Genomic DNA, 19,473 nt, shown 5'->3' on the forward strand with positions numbered 1-19,473 from the left:
CAAAGAGCTATCTTGATCGCTGGCAGTCGTAGTTACTTCTCTGGACGGTACAAAAAAAATATAGACGAAGTTTTTACATTATATAGATTAATCGATGCCGTCAAATTGAATCGTTGATTATTTTAATGAGTACGAAATTGATGTTTTGATTGTTATTTGTTGGCTATTTGTTTATGACAATTACTTTATTGAATTTTATGAGGATTTTAGTGTAGGAATATGGCAAAACATCTTTTTATATTTTTAAGTATCGATTGTATATGAATATCTGAGTTCTCCATAATTTGGTTCTAATAGTATTATGTGGAAAAATGTTATTAAACATTATTGACCACAAAAGTTCAACCTCGAAACAGTTTACCGCATGTTTTAAGTACTTAACCGAAGTTGAATAAAATACTGTCAGAGAAATTCCCTATATATTGTTGAAACAATATACTTCGGAACTGAAGTGATTTTTATTAAAATAATAAAATATTACTAACTACAGAAATACTTTCACTAATATTCCACCAACCAACCGACTTATACGACTGTCAATGACCAACTGCCTATTGCCACTTCCGATTCTGTTAAATGCTCAGTGTTTTTATAACAAAAGGCATCACAAATACCAGAATATTTTTATTCTAACAATATTTTTAATTTTATTTTTATTTACATAATTATTATATGCTTCGACACCTTACGCTGCCCCTTAATATTCCGTTTTCTCTTATATCCATCCCATGGTTGTTTGTAAGAGATTGCTTTGTGCGATAAGACCGCCATTTGTACTTTTTTCTTGTTTAATTATTTTCATCCCTGGTGTACATAAAACTGTAATAAATAAATAAATTAAAACAATGAACTAACCTAACCCAAAACATAGACAATATATGTTTTCAAAGCAACAACGGGCCGCAACCAGTTACCAATAAAACATCTGTGTACAGCGAAACAAGTCCGAACACAAGCCTCATTTGTGATGCAAATGAGATGTGACACATCGTTCTCACTTTCGTCGCGATGTTCGCTATGCCGGCATCTCGAATCGCAGCAAAAATCACCGTGTAACGAGTCAAACCGGATCGGTGTTTGATTATGATTATGTTGAAGATATTTAACAGCTATTCTTGTGCTTTCGTGCTGCATTGGTGTTAAATTGTCAAATAAACTAGTTGTCTTGGTGAAATGGGTTTTGTTTTGTTTGTGATGGGATACTTCTGGTTGAGCCCTGTCTTGGAAATTGTTACTGCCAATCAATGGTGAACACAGTCATCAATTAAACTTATTTTTTTAACTTTATAACACTAGAATTTCTTGTAGCAACCACGACAATGGAAAGTCCATAAATACAAGGTTCGTTATCAGCTTCTTATGTCGCATTTAAAAAATCTTTTCTTACAAACGCTTACGCAAAATCTCCCAATTAATCAAGTACAGTAAATTACATAAGTAGATGAACAAATTCAAACCGCTTATACGCGTTAAGTTTAATTGAATCATTTTTCTGTGTAATGTAAACCTATAGTTTCATTTTTGTGAGAAGAAAATAAAAATGTTACAATTTTGTAGGGATTTGAGGTTTTGGATTTTTCCATTTACTTATGTGGTTGACTGTACATCAAATACATTCAATTATACTGCAGAATATATCAGCTTCTGCCACGACTCATGAATATTGCATCACATCCAATTAATTAGGCTCAAAGTTTGCTCTAAATTAGGATTTTCTGTACCATTAATGTGTTATGTGGGTCGTGGTGTTAAATATACGTATTCTTTGCTTGTAGTAACCTAATCGGGAAAATATTTTTTCTATTACCTTTGTTTTTTCTGCTATAGATTGGTTTTATAAGATTTATAAGAAATAGTAATGTCACGTTGCAGCGTAAAAATACATATTCAATTGACCCTGGACGCTGCAATAGCGGCATGTAGATGGATGATACTGCTATGGTAATAAGTAGCAATAACAAACCATCTATCATCACTCACATTTTTCACATCAACCAAAGGTTACCACGCCTTCGTATCGCGAAAGATTTCAACTTTCCACGACCCCGCCGCTCAAATATCGAAGTTCATATTTAGGATTCACATCAGGTATATCAAACACATCATTATATCTTCATCAATAGTTGATGAATGGATCGGATCCAGTGTAGGTGGGTTACTACGTTCGTTTGTTGAAATTGTAAACGCATTAGTAATTTAATGTGGGTAGGTGATTGGATCTAATTTTGTTTACGCACGAGGTGAATAACCCGGCCCCGTGTGATCGACTTAATTTTAAATAGTCAGAATACCGTGGGCTGTATTGTCCCGCCGCTTCAGTATCCTTTCGTTTGACCTAATTTTTTCATTGTTCCAGCCTAGCAATGGGCCGTGATTTGTCTTGCTTGTGTGATGTTGTTTTCCGAGGTGAAATATTAAATTGTAAGTCTGATGTTATATGGGTTTATTTTAAAGATAGTTGCAAAAGTCTTTTGTTAGGTGGTAATGGTCCTTCCCCCTCATTGTTTTAAATTTGTTTAGATTTAGAAATGCCAGTTCATATGCTCAAATCTACATCTTCGTGCTCTGTAACAATTATATTTATAACTAACTCACAATAGACATAATCTACAGTTGTTTATTCCATATTTACATATTATCCTGGTACTGGTATTAAGGTTATTTATTCATGACACACTTAGCATTATCCCTTAGCGTCAGTTTCGTTGCATTTTGTGCAATACTGTCAGTATTATGTGGAGCAGTCGTCGCTAAGCCCTCGTAAGCCGATTGTGCCCTGTGTTTCATCAAACTTCGCTCATAAGGAAGCGGGTTAATAGTGTTTACCGCCTACTTGCTTAAGATGTATGGTATCGTTGGTTCCTTGTTATGGATTTGTGTTCAAAAATTTATTAGCATTACTATTGTGTTTTCCGAATCTTGGTTTAAAATTTACGGCATAAAGTGGATAAGCTAGATATGAATTATATGGAGATAGACCATCAACTAAGCAGATTGCGAAAGTTAGTGTGTCAAAAATACCTTTATTCAAAAATAAATTGGCTACGAAGTGCTTTTAACTGAATCAAAAGATGTTGCATCCTACTGCTTTGAGACAGAACGAACTGCTAGCTAGCAAGTTTATTTCAAACATTTAAATTAGTTGACCGATTAGTACATACTTTGTCTGATGTTTCCGTAGAATTCTTCTTATCTTACTTTATTTTACTATTCTCTTAAGTTGATGTCGGCACCACATAAATTATTATTCATATTACATTAGAAGGAAAGAGCAATCTAATTTAATTCAAATATTTATCAGGTTTATGACCTACATAATATATTCGTATCCAGATCTCGGACAACATAAATATTAGTACAAGCTTTGCATTAAAATGAGCGTCTATTTGAACAAATGTTTATTTCAGTGATTTATTTGTCTGCTGTCTGCAACTGACTTCAAAACCAATTTTGATGTGATTATCCCGTGAATCGATTCTTCCGAACCTCCCAGCTGCTTTGGTATCAAATATTTTAATATTTTCAGCTGATATCACTGTTTGTCTCGGCAAAAAAGGTGACCTTTGCCAAACTGTTTCACAGATTCGTGTCAATTTAGCAAGATCCAAACACAAATTGAAACGTTTTTCGTGCAGTCCCCAAGGTCTTGTTTACCTCAATAGCTTGTTAAAATATAGTTTCTGTCCGTGTTGAGTACTTGAGAGAGTATAATTCACTTGATTGTTCCTTGCAAAATTTTAAATTGCTCTTTTTATACGGCTCGTTTGTGAGATTCGTGTGTTCTAGCGTAATTGGTGTAGTTTAACACTTTTTTGCATGCTTTTTAGGGATCACTTTCTCCGTTTGTCTGTTAAGATGCTATTCCTCAGGAACGCGTTGAGGTATCAAGTTGAAATATATATCAAATACTATGGTCTCTTTCACCTGTGAAAAAAACAAACCTGTAAGTCATTGCGATAAAAAAAAATTACCGTTTATGTCGCATGTTTTATGATTTCACTAGGGAATCTAAAACTATAGGGCACTTCCCTTTTACCTAGAATCATGAAATTTAACAAAAAGCAATAACGTACACCACATGAATAAAAAAATATCAAAAAATCATAAATATGTACTTCAATAACAAACAAAAGTATTTTTGATACGGAATCCTTAGTGCGCGAATCCAACTCGCACTTGTCAGGGTGTTTTTCATTAAAATAAAAAAAAACTATGTATAAAAATGAAATAAATTGGATCTAAATATAAACTGTGAAAGCCGCGCCCTATTCATATTAAAGTAACACCTCCGTTTTCTCTAAAGCACTATTATATCTTGCAAAACGTCACAAGAACGATTAGTTAGTTGTTCACAGCGTTCAGCTTTGTTGCGTTAATGACTCGGCTGTGGCATTTATGGCTTTGTGATTTAAAGTACTCTGAACAGATGCTGAGTTCTTATTGGATTTCTGTAGATGTTACGCCTTGGCAATTTTTCACCCATCAATTTTGTAATATACCGACGTTGCCAACCGCAGTTCACATAATTGCCACTCGTATAATGGCATCCGACGCTGTTAGATCACCATGTTTTGCATTTCAACAGTCAATGATGATCACTGTTATTTTGCCGGCAGTGATTCGCTGAACTTTCATTTAATTTGTCGAAGTAAATTACGTGTTAATTTTGTATTTGACAAATGATCCGTCAAGAATCTTGATCTCTTCCCTTTTGTGTAACATAAGAAATTTATATCATGTAATGTACGCATGCTTGTTTATTACCCGTGTTAATTGTTGGAAGCAAATTATCGAAGTGTTGATGTAGAATTTACATTTAAATGTTATAAAATCTCTAGAATTCTTTTATAGTGTACGTTACATATTACAAGGCCTATATTTTAATTAAGTAAAGTCTAGACAGCCTGTATTTTTTATAATTTAAACATTCCACACTTCATGGTCAATACCGTCGTTATTATAAATTGAGTAACAGAGAAACATTGTTCCAAATCCATAACACCAGGTTTTCTATTATTACAATATTGTTTGAACAAAAAATTCCTTTCCCAAGTGTTCTTGTGCAATACGAATGTAAAACAATGTGTTCCGTCCATTTAGTTTTGAATGGAAATTTCATGTCAAACAATTTGTCGTCTACGGTTTCAATTAAGTACTCGCTTGAAAGTGCAGTGTGTTACTTGAACTCTGGGGTCGAGCGGCACCTCGCAATATCGTAATTTTTAAGTGTTGACATTTTAATCATGTTTTACGTCTCTTGTTTCAGGTAAATGACCTAACTAATTCGCTGTACGTGGGTTTGATGTAAGCAAGGTATGAATAAGGTTGTTAAATCTAAATTACGACCGCTACAGCATTAAATCTTGAGTTATGTTATGCACCCTATTGTTTTCTTGTAGGTCGTGACTATCGTCGCGTTTGCGACAAAAACTTATTGCAGTGTTTTACTTATCTGTGATAAACTTATTTTACACTTTATCTACAATGTTATCTCGATGTACTTTCGATTGTTTGTTTATTACGTTGTTTGTTATAATGCTGGATAAGCAAGATATATTGGGAATTTATTGTACATAAAAGTATCAAAAATGTTTTTGGCTTTATATGGATGAAGTGTCAAAAATAATTAGCCAAAGACAATTTTATTTCAGCAACAACCTAATATTAGTTGAAGTTAAATTATCTTCAATGCAAAGTCAAAATAATTTTCCCACATACACGATGAATTACCCAAACAACGTTACGTCGACTTCTTACATTATAGTTTTCTTAAAACTATTTGCATACGCGTGACACACAAACACGAATATGCAATGATCCCACAGTAATTCCTTATCAACGAAGCCCGTTAAGCTATAAACGTTATCAGATTAGCATGGTGCGTTGCACCGTGCGCCCGTGGTAATTGGTTACCGGAGTGCATTCGAGTATTGATGCAATTCCGTGAGAAATACATTGTATCTTGGACTTTTCGTTCTTTATAATTGATTATCTGGTAGATTACATGGATATGAGTGGATTACTTCCTTGGTTCTTTATTTCTAATAAATTCTTTTGGTATTTTTCACGTATTCTTTCTTTTCTATCAATTTTAGTGTCTTATTCGATAGTAATGATAAGTAATAGTATTGTAATATTTTCATCTTGATTCATTACTATTGAATCCCACGTAACTTCACTTATTGTTCCTTTCTCTAATTTTTTCCAATTAGATTTACCTTTTATAATATATTACGTAAGAATATTTTCCTTGCCTTTATCTGCCTTCTTTGACAATTATTCATGCATATTTTAATTGGATACAGTTATCAAAGCCAATATCTAATGACCCCAGTATTTATAACATGGTTTATAGACGCGTTCGGTTTAAATACAATTTCTGTATTAAATGAAACGAATGCGTATATTAATAGCTTTGTAACACCATTTAATGTTTCACGAAACTGGTCGGTTTGACAATTTATTTCTCTATTTACTTATTAATTTATGAATGTAATAAATTCAATTAAACGTTTCGTTTGGGCTTAATAACTTTACCTTATTTAATAGCAATTCGTTGGTGAATTATAATCGTATAGAATTTATAATTTAATATTTACTTAGTGTGACTATGTAGTATGAAAATGAAACGCCTACTAAGTTTCAGCAAATTTCATGCTATATTTATGCCATTTTTTTTTATTATTATTACTTCAAACACAACAGCATTCACTTTCAAGTTAATAATGACATGCAAAACTGCCATTCGTGACAGTCAGTCATCAACGTCAGTATCTAATTCAGTCAAGGCTCAACTTGACAGTCAAATATAAAGTTCAAAGTTTACAAGCGTTTAACTATTGAACTTATCTAAGGCGCGTGGGCTGCGTAATTGGCAGGGCCAATAAACGTAAATCTAAGGCCTAACGCACAGCGTCGACTTGTGGGCGAACTATTTTCCAACGACTTGATGTGTTAGCTCTTAATGGTTGATTGTTTGCTGGTTTCCCGAGAATTTTCGTTGTGCTTGAGTTCGTAGTTGGGTCAATGAGGTTCTTACATTAACAAAATGACAAATCGTTATCATATTATTATTTTTCTATTATTCCAAGACATAGATAATATACATATAGTCATGTCTTTATTAATCGAGACATTAAACCATAACAATTACGTCGTTCTATTTGTATACACATGCAAATGTGGGATTCATTCACGTCATTTCACAGAACGCTTACGTTTCACCATGCTAACAATAAGAAATTCCATCGCGGGCCATCTATGTTTGCTGCTGCTTACAGTAAGAAGTTCCACCGGTTGCATTGTCAGTAATGTGCGATAGTATTGCCCGGGTACCCCACTCGGAGCGTTGTGAAACACGTGCGCCCGCGACACATGCACCCTGCTCCGGCGCAGCTGCGCATTGAGCAATGCGCCTGCGCAGGGTCTGAGTCAAAATATAAAAGCTGAATGGGCTATAGGTGTTGCAGGTGTTAATTATGATTTTCTTATCATTGTACCTACTGATTATCATGATTACTTTGTAATGGTTGGTGAATAATATTTCATTATTTCTCCCCTCTAATTTTCATATACTTTTGCAATAAGTGGCTACACTCTGAAGGATATTTTACCTATATACGACAATGACAAAACTATTGTTAATCTATTATGGCTTATTTAAATCTATTGTTAAGTTGGCACTAATGCCTGAAACATGAGACTGATCAAGCCTTCTTTTAAACCTCTACGCAATTGACGTCTAGATCATATTATGTCTTGAATATTATTTTGTCTTATTCACTTATAACTCGTACCAGAGTCTAAAACTTGTCAGACGCTTCCACAAAAGGACCTGCAGATGCGTTCATTCACAGTGCAATATAACAATGAATCATCTACACTCATTTGCATACACTCGTCTTTAATGAGGACTCTGACGAAGATATTGATTCTGTATATTGTGTTATAAATTGACGAGTAACAGGGAAAGTGAAATTGTGAAGACAAGATATTATTTAAACAATGTAAGAAATAGATTGGATGGACAGTAATAAATTCAGGTTATGAAATACTGGTATAGAAATGTCAATTCACAAATTAAAAATAAGTGTTGTCAATCAGTTTCCTTACTAGCCACCGCTTTGTCACTTTCTTTTTCTTGTAGATAATTTTGAGAATCACCGAGATGAATGGCTCAGTAGGTGATACATAATATCAAATTTAACTTATTGTATTTCACAAACAATGATAAAAATTATACAATCACTGTCAATGATATGATGCACGATAAAACTCACTTAGTTTATGATTGCATTAGTTAGAAGAATAAGCGGTGCATGTTTTAACACATATGTAAATAAATACTAGTAAATAGCCTCTCGTTACACCTTTACTTAAATGAAATATTCTTTCGCAAATGACATATGCTTTATTTTATTATTTATGTTATGCCAATTTTGTAACATTTGACTTAACATACAGCTTCTATGTTTCAGCCGTTTTAACTCAATTTAATGTTTGTGCTTACCTTCGCACTGTATCATTACGCTGTGTTTAAACATAACAAATTAGATTGTAAATTCACAACTCGATACGTTAGTTGCAAGGACACGTTTTGTAATCGTCTCTGGATTCTGGTGAGTCACAATTAATAAACGCAAGATGAGCTTTACGATCAATTTAAATAAACTCTGCCTTTGAAACCTTTGTGCATCTCGCTCGTAGTGTTTATCTAAAAACTGATTAGCAGCCGTTTTCAATAAGCGATCTCTCTCTTCAATCCGATTCTGAGAATTAACCAATCGAAATAACTCATTTGTAAGCGTGTCAAAAAGTCTTTGTTCTGATTGGTCCTTGTTGGAGATAGATCGAAAAAGCGATTGAGATTGTATATTAAAAATGTTGCTAAAACTTCTTCATTAGTCTAAGATATCTCCAGAATCTAAATGTTATTTTCAACCGGCAGATTCCTAATCATAAGTTCATATGATTAGTACTCAGTTTTGCATTTAAATAAATAAAAAAAGGTATTTTCTTCTTCGTAAAGTGCCAACAACTCTCTTTCTCTCTCTCTTGTGAAACAGGATGTGCATAACATATATATTGACAAAATGAATGCTTCTACTAAATATATAACAAATTGTTGTGTTGGCAATCGCGCATAAAAACTAAACAATAAATGTAGAGGTTAAAGTATTTTGAATGGCTGCAAATGTTGCGGAGCTAGAATTAACTCACGTGTACTCATTTTAATCGCGCTTAATCCTATTAACGCACTGCATTCTTTGCCAGGGGCTACCTGTTTTACATTCCTATTTCCTTTATTTATCTTACAATGAATTCTTACAAGTATAAATAAAGGCGAATTATTATTAATTACACTTGCTGAGAAATGATCGTGTTTTTGTTGTATTTTCCTTAGGGGATAAATCCATTTAGAGTTAATTTTGCCTGTGGACAATTAAGTCTTTCTACATGATGTTTAATATTTAAAAATCATATTTTTATATTTAAATAAACTATTATGTACGCACCTTATAAACGTAAAAACATTAAGGTAAACAATATTGAAACACTTAAGTAATAAAAAAATGCCTTAAAAAACCCATTGATTATGCTACCATAAAAAAAGTAATTCAATTTTCTCCGCCATGCACTTAAGGCGTCAATGCCTAATTTCCAAATTAGGTAACGCAGGTGCAGCGCAACGAACGGTGACCATCGACGGCGAACAATGGGTGACCATTACATCAGACTGCCATCATCGGCAATTTCACGGTACTATTCCTTCACGGCTCATTTGGTTTACCTAACGCGGGTACTTGTGAATATCATTACGTCAGAGTAACTTACGACCCACTGATTAGGGCTGATGCGGATATCCGCATCCGCAATGCAGTTAATCCGCATTTTCCTGAAAACTACGTAGACGATTTATCATTCTGAGGTGTTCTAATTAGTGCCAGTATTTTATCGATTAACGGACAAGTGTAATAAATCAATGGGTTTTTATGTCATCGCAATCTTGTATTAATAGAAAGTCTAATCTAGATCAAAGTTTTAGTACACATTCTGCCGTAATCGTAAATTATTGTCACAACTTTAATTGCGATAATCAATATTAAATTTCCTGTTCACCATAAAACTTTTGTAAATAGAAATATTTCAATGTCATTTAATAAATAATTCTGAAATAATAGTTACGCTCGATTGACCGAAAAAAAAGTTAACCCTCACCAACAGACGACAATATAACCGCGCAATAATTCGTAATCCGCATCGCAGTTGAGAACATCACTATAACAGTTGATAGTGGTCTCAATTTCATTGATTCGCCATGGCGATCCGCCCTTAGTGGTGCTACAATTCGATTCGCCTGTCTGTCAACTTGCACGAGTGTGATTTCTTCTACTTCATATTTATGTAATGCCGATGCTGCGGGCAGTTTTGCAGGAAGTAGATCATATTAATTTGTGATTTCACTTTCCTAGGTTATGTTTTCCCATAACACGGCTAGAAAGAAAAGCATACCGATTATGGTTAATTATAATATCTTTTCACGTCGATACGATATTATTTAAATAGTTTAGACTAATATGGTAGTAGGTAATCATTCAAAATGTACGCATAACATTTTTATGCCTTTTAAATTTTGTATTTATGGAGGAAATCGGTAATAAATGTTGTGTTTCGCACTTTCTAAGTTAAAATAATGATCTCCCAATCCGATACTATAATTGAATTGTTTTATAGTCTAATTACTACCTAACCAGTGATTACAGATTGCCTCATAAAATGATTCTACGTATAATGAAATAGTTTCTGCTCTCATACAAACTCTTTCCCATCATTAGCTTTGTCCGCAATCATTCTATCTTTTGATCTTCATGCCATGAAAGCGTTTTGAATTTGTCATGGACTACTTTTGAGCAGTCTTGTTTATGAATCATAAAATTAATTGCTGCATTGCCTACACTAGCGCCTTTGAACGCACGAAAGTGCGTCGAATGTACTCAACGAGTAGTTCGTAAAACGCCAATAGATGGCAGCACGATCGAATTACATCGCGCTATGGTTTGGTGAACTGCAAAACTCTAAGTAGCGGCCGCTCCGCCGAATGGTTAACTTTGCGCAGAGGCAATATCGTAACCAATGAGGTTTATCCGAGGTGCGATTATTGCTAGTTGAAAACTTTACCAATACCCCGCCGTGTGGACGTGAAATACCGTCCGCTATGGCAATTTTTGAATGGCTGTTAAAGCTTAATATTACTTGAAAAATGTGCTAATAAGAACAATGATCTGAACTAAATAATAATTTAGAGATTCTTTGAAATATTTTTGTTTAGTAAATTCCTATGAATGCACATATGAGACTAAAAAATTAACCCTCGTTTCCCATCGACTGGTGAATTCATGCAGCACAAATAGCGTACTTCAATTATTGAATTAATTGCATTTGTACAATTCCAATGGCGGCATTATGTGTAGCCGAGTTAATTTGTGCCCATTAAGCGAGCTATGTACGCTACCGCTGTGAGAATCAGGAATGGGGGTTAGTATAATTTGTTCTACCGGTATACAAACAGTTAAATGTACAACATGCAACGAAATCAACTGAACGCATATTATAACGTTGTTTATTATCGCCAGTAGGCGTACAACTTTACTAAAGTTGTTTGTATGGACTGTACCATTGAAAAGTATTAGAATTGTTTCATAAAAATATAGAAACAGATTTGTTTTAATATACCATGTAATTGTATAAGGAACGGTTAGTAACAAAAAACAATATCTTTTTAAAAAGTTTGTTCGTAACAGTGTTGTAATTGTGTTGTGCCAATCATTTGTGACAAAACACAATTAAGTAATTAGAGAGGTGTGAAGCACTGCTTTGAAAAAATATCTCGTGAAAGTGATTAGCCGTCGCATTGCCGAAGTTTAACTCGGTGATGTTTTTGTTCTAATGATATAAGCGGTTAGGTTACATAATGACACTGTGTTTAATGAAAATTATTTCTGATTGGGGATTATTAACGTCTGTTGATTTTTCTGCTTTGAGTACTGTGATGCCAATTATACGAAACTGTTATTATAGGTTTAGGGTTAGAATTATGTCTGTGACTTAATGTATTACATGATCAACTGTTTGCGGCTTCGCCAGCGCGAAAGTTTTCCCGTTTTCGTTCATATAATTCGTTAAAACTCCGTTCGACATAGCGCCCTGTATTTAAAAGCCATATTAAAAAAAAATCATTTTTTTCTTCATGAGAGCAAATTACAGGGATTGAAAGTAGCCTATATGATAATCCAGGACATGATCTACCTGTGTACCATATGTCAATCAAATCTGTTCAGTTCCTTCGTCGTTTACTTCTAACAAACATACAAACACCCAGTTTTACAAACTCACAAATTTATAATATTAGTAAGAGTAAAATTTTATTGTTATTAAAATTAACGAACACATGTAGTGCTTTGTTCAGTATTTTTATATAGAAATAATGATAAAAATAAGATCATTATGGTATTTATTTACGCTAGCAATCGTAAGATTTACTTGAAATAATTTGTAATAAAAAACATAAATGTACTATTTTCGTCGGACATTCCGACGGAAATTAATCTTACGGCAATTTAACATGATCATACTTATGTAATGACTCCCAAAATAGTGTCAAGGGCCTTGTGAGTTGTAGATGTTTATTTCAATGACTGTCACAAATTTTCTTTCTACAAGAGTGACGTAATTAATAATTTCAGAAACCATATTATATTATTTCTAGGCAAATGCAGTATGAAGGCTTATCATTATCTCTCGGAAGAGCGCACTTAGTATCATGGGGAGCTTAGTACTTGATAGCATGGGATTGTATTGTCCCTGTTCTTGGGCATCCATAGTGAATGACAACAGGCAGGCGGTTTGCACAGATATATAGTAATCAAACATCGAATAATCTAGAAAATGATCCAGGATTGTTAACAGGTTTCTGAAATATCTAGACTATTATAAATCATCCAATGTCCTAATAACCAAGTCCTGAAACCTAGTTCAACACGACTAGAATACTAGAAATCAGATGCAAATGCTTACTATACGATTGAATACTCGCTCGTTGCCCTTATAAGGTACAAAGCTTCACAACTCCCACTGGTAGGAACCATCTGTGCGCGCGACACCGATTGAAGCGCTTTATAATGGGGCTAACAAAACGAATGTATTGAATTTTCTCCCAGTTTTATTCAATGAGATTTTTATCTAGGTTCTGAGTTAAGCTGTCTTCTATCCAGGGATTTGTAATTTATGTTTTGTAAATTAAAAATCTACTACAAAGGTTATCGATTTATAATTATTGTATTCGAGAAAAATTATGTGTTATTTAGAAGTAAATGCACACTCGTTACCGAAACTTAAACATACGTAATCAATATTCTTGTTTGTTTATTCAAACTTAAACCTGAAATACGTTAATACATTTTGGCGGAATTATTGGCAGATAATACGTTTCGGAAAATCAATAAACTAACTTATATTTTACTTATTTATCTAGTATTAAATAATATAGTAAAGAAACCATAACCTCCATTATGTCAAACAGCTACATTTGTCACGTTTAGCGTTCAGGGAGTGCGAATATGGTCCCATCATAACGGATTAACAGTACGTTGGGAATATTCGATGGTAATACGCTGGGAAAATCGCGCAGTGTCCGGGGGTGACATCTGTAAAATAGCATAAATATTTTTATATGTATTATACAGGGTCATTTTTACGTTCTGTTTTTAAATGAAACCACATACTCGTCTTCCCTTTTGCTGACATTGTGCCAAAAATCATCCTTTAATAACGAATATTTTCATCAAAAATCCTGGTTTTAGTTTTTTTACCATTTTTTTACCATTTTGTAATTTAATGAGAATGTGGCGCGTGCGTGAGTATATTTCTGAATGAAAGTTTGATGTTATTACTGCAATGAATTCTTTTAAAGTAGAAGTAGTGGATTTGGGCGCGTAAAATTAAAATGACTTTTTATTAATTTGTTTTGTTCGAAATTAACACTTTTTTATTTTACATCTACGGCTTAAGTAACTTATTGTAAAGTGTTATTTTCAAGTAGATAAGCCTGTGGTTTAATTTAGTAACGCGTTGTCAAAATGACCCTGTATAGGTAGATGTCTATGAGTGAATAATAGTCATGGTATAGCAAGAAATTATGAACTCATGACAGGAAGTTATAGCATAATGATATGAATGGTTAATTGGTCGTCTTCTTGTGCTGTTAAAATATTACGTGTTAATAAAATTACAATTATTTGTTATATGGATATGGCAAAGTTATCTCAGTGCGCCTGATGGTAAGTGGAGTAGGGTCCAGACAGTGTCGATGACGAGAGATGATTACCCCTTGCCAGTCGACACAATTATGCTGGCCTGTTGGAAAGTACACTGAATTGCAAAATTAAGTAATTTTTATTTTTTAAATTTACTAATAATAGTTTTATGCTGCTCGCAAACAATAATTTGTTAGCTTTTGAAAATGTCTATTTCCGACACAGGCAAGACACCTGTACTGTTATGCCGGTTTTGGAAATGTCGTCTATTTCTCCGTAATTTGTCATCAACGTGTCAGCGTAAGCGTCTTCGCGCCCGTTTTGTTTATTTAGGTCAAACTATGTATTTCCGCTGTCAGGTTTGTCTTCAGTTCATAGATGTTTGTTATTTAAACGTGAATTTGTCACACACTTGTTAGTTTTGATGTTTATTGGTAATGATTAGTTTAATGATACTTGGTTGACTTATCAATACTATTGGTGTCTATATATAATATAAAATCGATAGTATGCAAGCCCTAGCCTGATCAATCATATACCCTTTGAGAAATGAGAAATTATAGCACAGTTATGTGACTAAACACCATAATACATTAATAATTTATTACAATAAAAAGTTGAGCGCGACAACCCTAACGCAAGCGCGGCCGTTCGCACGTCCGTCCTTCCTTTTGCGGTGACATAACCTATATTATAACGGTGCTTGCTAGATTGATTTCTCTGATCACTGATTTATCTAACCGCGGTGCCTCAACACAAGATCAATACCGTACGCAATGGCTGAATGTAATTGGACACAATTATGTATAACTCGAATATGTCCAGTGAGCCATTATGGCATATGTAAAAGTGGTATTGCCGCAGTTAGTACGATACGTGGAAGCGTGAATGGAAATTGTGGTTCTTGCTGTGTTAATTTAGTTTTCTAATCAACGTCATTGGACTGTTGTAGGGTTGAAAAATAAATCAGGAATATGTAAACACAAAAAATCACTAACGTTAGTATTTTCAAAACGCATTCAGATAGTCTTTATACACACTATCATACAAATTAATGGTTCCCCCGGGAGTATCAGGTACTATGGGACGTCCTACCCTGGTCGAAAGACTTGCAGATCCTAAAATTTACTGAATCTAATTTTGAAAATCAGCTTGTCAACTCCTGCGCCGCAAAACTGAAGTAGAAATCACACCGCGAAAAACTTAAAAAATCTAAGAACAAAAACTTCATTGACTTTTCCATATAAAAAGCTGGCAGCTGGCCACCAAGTTCGTTTTAACCGTCCTGAGTTAATGCTCTCGTAAAAACCACAACCAATAGACATGTAACCCAAGCGACACCTACGGTGTGGCGCGGCGGCGCGCGGTGTCGCGACGTGATAGGTCGGTGGGGTCGACGCCATTACTCCAAGAAGCATGTGTGCTTATCACAGATCGACCTTTACCACGTGCAAGTCTAGGCTATATGCGGAGAATTGGGCTAGCTTTATCTACTTGAGCAGGATGTTTTTATAGTCTCGGGTCATTTTTAAGACATTGCATGCAGAAGCTTTTTTTATACGTAAATATTTTAAGGATCAAGGATGCATGATTGTTTTTGATGACAAACGCGTTTTGATAAAGTGGTGGTCTTCTTTTTATTCAAATGTGAAGTTACTGAACATTTTACAGATTCATTTTTCGATAAGTATGACTTACATCATAAGTGCTTTCGTATTCTAATTACCAACATAAACAGCCGCAGTTGCAGTAGCACAATAACTAGGCACTATCAATTATAATTTACTTTCTCTTAAAATAATTTCCAAGGCCTTTTCCCTGCAGCAGCGTTCGGATCGGTTACTTACGTCCATGAGAAACTAGTTGGGTGTTAAGTTCGTTATTTCGTTACTGATTAGCAACTACGTTCGTATTTAGTTCACCTTTCGGATCTATTTTTACGAAATCGCCTGGAAGTAACAGGTTTAGACGAACTAGTTCTACCGCAGCGGTCTCTGGAATTAGTTCAAATCTAAATGACACAAACTATTTTTGTAGTCGCGTTAAATGCCAGTGTTTTAGTTGTCGAGCTTTACGTATCATTTGTGTTGATTTACGCGCATAAAATAAATAAAGGATTGTATCCCATTAAAATTAACTGATTTCTTATGTTTACGCGAATGTTAGATATTAAAATTAAATTATTTTTCGGATGTGATGATTGTCCAAAAAATAGTTAAATTTTATTGGATTGTATCGCTTTTTTGCATAGTATAGTTTCGATCACACCAGCCTACATGGAATTTTCTAGACGGAAACTTTAGCTATACTCGCACGGATCCACGTTTCATCTTCTACTTTTTACTAGTGCGACAATGTTAGGCTATTTATTTGACGTCTTTGTATCTCAGTTATTCGAGATACAATTACCAGTAATTGTCATGCTTTTTATAGGGGTAACGGTGTTACATTCGCTATCCATGACGCCAGTTCTCAAAAGAGCTAATAATTCGTTGCTTCAATATATTCCAAGAGTTTTGTTTTCTTTTTATCCATCTACTTTAAAAATTAACAATGCATAATGTCACTTCAGTTTATGAAAAAGGCTGAGTTTATGAAACTAAAAGAGGGGAAGTACAAGTCGTTTCATCAGTTACTATAACTGATGTCAGTTCAGCATTAAAAACAAATTAGTAGAATCTTGAAATTTTAAATCGTAGGATATCTTCGTATATGACATGGTTGATAATAATCATATCTAATGTACAGTTAAAATAAATGAATCCTAAATTCAATTAATTACGATTCAAAATCTTTAATCATTTTTAAGTAAATAGTTTTGTATCACTAGCATATAAATCTTTTCTAAATTTCTACACTGCGTCCTGCATTTCAATCAACCTTCAGTACTGAACATGATTCGTGGTCGCGAGACCTTGAAATCGATTCTCCACAAGCGGTCACGATGGGCGCACAATCTGACAACAATGGTGGTTTTTTGTCCAAAACTAATTTAGATTCGCGGACGCCGTGAAGGTTGGTTGGTTGGTTGATACAATTTGAAGAACGATGCAAAGCTGGAGGGAATGTTCTATGCTGACAACAGAATTTTCGAGATTGTAATGTATTTATTATCAGACAATAATTGGAATAAATGTTGCCCAACTTGTAACTGGACAAATTCAACCTCAACGTGCTATTGTTTGAGTACAAAAAAATTGCGCACCTCATTTCCTGCATAATTTGGCAGACTGCTTGCCCAGTGTCATGAATGTGTTTCATACATGAGCACCACATGTCTCGCCTCAGTTGTTGCCAAGGGTTGCCTAGTTTTGGATAGCACTAATATGTTCTACTTCATATACAAGTCTTATTTTATGGCACGTGTCATCTTCTATTGATTATTTAATTCGGGATAAGTTTTCGTAAACGTTTGGTGTTATTATATATCTTATTTTAGTCTAACTAATGCTAAAATTATTAATAAGCGATCTGTTATGACGGTAAGGAAATGGCCATGGTTATTAGTTACAGAACTTGGGTAATTTTCCGTGTGCATATTTACTTAGTCTGGCCATAAATACTGTTACACTTAATTATAAAAAAATATTACATTTGAATTTCGAATCTGTCATTTTTATACGATTGTTCATTGTGTTTTCTCATTTTGGCGCCAATACATTGTAAAATATTTTGCGATATTAAAATGGTGTGGGGTGATAAAGAGAACCGAATCGCTGTGATAGCATTACACAAAGTAGGTATGGAGCCAAATGCAATTTTTAAAACTCTCCATACACTTGGTATTAGTAAAATGTTTGTGTACCGGGCTATTAATAGGTACAATGAGACCTCCTCTGTTTGTGACAGAAAAGATCTGGCCGTCCACGTAGTGTTCGTACGAAAAAGGTGGTCAAAGCAGTAAGGGAAAGAATTCGAAGAAATCCTGTCCGAAAGCAAAAGATTTTATCTCGGGAAATGAAGATAGCACCTAGAACCATGTCGCGTATTTTAAAAGATGACTTAGGACTTGCAGCCTATAAGAGACGCACTGGCCATTTCTTAACTGATAATTTAAAGAAGAATAGGGTGGTAAAATCGAAACAACTACTGAAGCGGTACGCAAAGGGAGGTCACAGAAAAATTTTGTTTACGGATGAGAAAATTTTTACAATTGAGCAACATTTTAACAAACAAAATGACCGTATTTATGCTCAAAGCTCTAAGGAAGCTTCCCAATTAGTCGACAGAGTGCAACGTGGACATTATCCGACTTCAGTGATGGTTTGGTGGGGTGTTAGCTATGAAGGAGTGACTGAGCCATATTTTTGTGAAAAAGGTATCAAAACATCGGCACAAGTGTATCAAGATACCATTCTTGAGAAGGTAGTTAAGCCCCTTAACATCACCATGTTCAATAACCAAGTATGGTCCTTCCAGCAAGACTCGGCGCCGGGTCATAAAGCTCGGTCCACGCAGTCTTGGTTGGAATCGAACGTTTCGGACTTCATCAGAGCTGAAGACTGGCCGTCGTCTAGTCCCGATCTTAATCCGCTGGATTATGATTTGTGGTCAGTTTTAGAGAGTACAGCTTGCTCTAAACGCCATGATAATTTGGAGTCCCTAAAACAATCTATACGATTGGCAGTGAAGAATTTTCCCATGGAAAGAGTGCGTGCTTCTATTGATAACTGGCCTCATCGTTTAAAGGACTGTATTGCAGCCAATGGAGACCACTTCGAATAAGCTTTTTATATTTTTAATTGTTTTATATTTATGTATTAAACTGACACACTGTAAAAGTAATAAATGTTATTTGCAGTTAACAATTTTCTTTTTTCTTTATTACAATATTTATGGCAAGACTAGGTATAAGTGAACAAATATTTACAATCTACATAAATTGTTCACATATGCATGTCATCTTTATTGGGTTATTTATTCTGCACGTTATAAAACATAATAAAATTACGCACCTCATAAAACTTAATATTTATAAGTACTAGTAAAATTACAATCCTGTTTACTACAAAAACTTGGTTGCCTAATTGGATTGAATGTAATTAGATCGTTATATGGTAAAATTTCTCATTAGATATCAAAATAAATGCTGCTGGAAACTGATCTCAGATTGATACTCATTCGCGCACTAGCAGTAAGGCGGGCAGCGCGTGCTTTCTGG

General features: G+C 34.4%; 1 protein-coding gene and 1 non-coding gene across 6 annotated transcripts in view; both read left to right on the plus strand.

Annotated features, from left to right (window-relative positions):
• LOC115444450 overlaps nt 1–19,473 on the plus strand; it is a 365,866-nt gene that overhangs the window by 274,975 nt on the left and 71,418 nt on the right. The window lies entirely within an intron of this gene.
• LOC115451297 lies at nt 11,105–11,243 on the plus strand. The gene has a single exon (XR_003939357.1). It is a non-coding gene; the product is annotated as a U4 spliceosomal RNA (small nuclear RNA).

Source organism: Manduca sexta, chromosome 6 (assembly GCF_014839805.1).
Source record: "Manduca sexta isolate Smith_Timp_Sample1 chromosome 6, JHU_Msex_v1.0, whole genome shotgun sequence".
Taxonomy (NCBI): Eukaryota; Metazoa; Arthropoda; class Insecta; order Lepidoptera; family Sphingidae; genus Manduca; species Manduca sexta.